This window comes from Arachis ipaensis, chromosome B07 (assembly GCF_000816755.2).
Source record: "Arachis ipaensis cultivar K30076 chromosome B07, Araip1.1, whole genome shotgun sequence".
Lineage (NCBI taxonomy): Eukaryota > Viridiplantae > Streptophyta > Magnoliopsida > Fabales > Fabaceae > Arachis > Arachis ipaensis.
In genome coordinates, this window is record NC_029791.2 from 21,347,597 (window position 1) to 21,349,725 (window position 2,129).

At 36.4% G+C, this 2,129-nt stretch overlaps 1 long non-coding RNA gene across 1 annotated transcript; it reads left to right on the forward strand.

Annotated features, from left to right (window-relative positions):
- LOC110264514 lies at positions 447-1,341 on the forward strand. Its single transcript, XR_002350696.1, has 2 exons — positions 447-1,000; positions 1,224-1,341. It is a non-coding gene; the product is annotated as an uncharacterized LOC110264514 (long non-coding RNA).

The window sequence follows — 2,129 nt, forward strand, 5'->3', positions numbered from 1 at the left end:
GCTGCTAATAACCGCTCATTTGCAAACCACTATAAAATCGCTGAACCGGATGAAAATGGCCGGTTGTATCGAACCGGTAACCGGCCAGTTCTTGTTAAACGGTGTCGTTTTCATTTTTTTTTTAAAAAAGACACCCCATGGTTCAGCCTCACTCACTAACCGTCTCACCCCCTTCCCCCAATACCACCCCCCCCTTTCGTGAATCACTGTGACCCTCTGAACTCTGAAGCAAACCCAAACCCTAGGTTCTCCCCGCAACAGATCTGCCGCAGTGCCGCTGCCGTCTGTGCTGTCGGCGCCTTCGCGGCTTCCTCCTTTCAGCTGTGCCGAGCCCAGGCCCTCTCTTGTAGCTCGGTGTCTTCCTTCCCCCATATTCCCGTCCTTTGTGGCTTCTCTGTTTGAGGATTGGAGTAGCTCGCCGCCGTGTTGCCGCTCGTCGTCGTCTCCCCGGTCACCGTACGTGTCTACGTCGAAGGTTAGTGGCATTGCTTTCACTTCTTTCGTTCTTCTCTTCCTTTTATGCTCTATTTGCTGATTTTTAATGTGAAATTGTTAAATTTCTAATTTTTGCTGATTTTGTGATGTTGCTCTTTTTTTAATTCTGGAAATTTTTGTTGAAAATTTCTTGCTGCTGCTAAAAATGGAAATCAAATCATTATTGAAATTTTTGTTTAGGGATTAGGGATTACTTGTTGCGATTTTGTAATATTTGTTGAAATTTCAGGTTTAGTGTGATTAGGGATTACTTGCTGCTGATGAAATTTCAAGTTTAGTGTAATTAGGGATTACGTGTTGCTGTTTTGTAATGTTTGTTGCTGAATGCTAAAAATGAAAATCAAATCAAATGCTGTTTTATATTTTCAAATGGCTGTTGTTAACTTTTGTGCAGTTCCAAGGTTTCAAAGTCCCTTTCTGTACCTGGGAGAAATTTTGTTATTGTAAGATCCATCTCCTTTTCTACCCGTAGTGAACAGGATCAGCAAGATACAAATGATGATATGTTCCCTCTAAGGCCTTACTAAAGTCATATATATTTTATGTGCTTCCAATTTCGTAGTCCTACTTTCTATTTTTAAATTCACAGTGAAAAAATCTAATCCATTTTCCAAGCTTTACATTTCAAGTAAAAAATGGGTTGTGTTTATTATTTCACTTAATGTTGTGGTTCCTGTCATCGTCCTTTTATGGGTTAGAAATTATGAATTATCTCAATTAGTTGCTAGTGTTTGAAAATATTGTATATTGATAATAGACAAAATGACAGCCACTTTTATGAGTACGAGTATATTACACTGCTGGGATATTTTACTTAGTTCCTGAGTGGTTGTCTTGTTAGTAACATTTTAGTTAGAGTGCCATTTTATTAACTTATTGTCACTTTAAATCTTCTACAAAATAGTTTAACACACTAAAACAAGTTTTCATGTTGGCATTTAATATTTAAATATTTTTTTTTACTATTTAACTTTTGAATTTGTAGTTTGATAAGATCATATGGATTTAGTTGATAATATTTCATGTAGTATTTTAAATTTGGAAGACATTTTAAGTTTTATATTAGACTATAATTATATTTTAGAATGTTTATTTATAATTTATTTATTATTTTATTCTAAAACGATTTTTTCGGTTGAATTACCAATTGAATTGATTGGACCAATAAACTAATAAACCAATAACCAGAACGGTTTGATGACCAATCCGGTTCTCAGAACCTTGGTTTTTATCATGCCTTATCTAAACAAGTATTTACAACAACATATCTCATAATCACAATCAATCCCACAAATATGAAAAAGTCTATAGAATTTACTAATAATGATAAAAGTCCATAACAAAGATAAAATAGATAAATACATGAAACATCATGACTAATTGACTATATCCCTAATCTAAACCCAAACCAAGACCACGACCATCAGCACCCCAAGTCACCATGAGTGCCGACATGTCTCGCGCTTGGGTCGCTGTAGTGGGGCCTACTACTGTGTTGGGCATCTTGACGTGATGCAAACTCGTGTTTTGGCGGAAGTGTATCTAATGCCTGTGGTGGGGTCTTCCAGCTCTATGATAAGAAGCCGAATAAGTTTGCATCTATAGACGATGGAGTATGAAAGTCGAAGATTGAA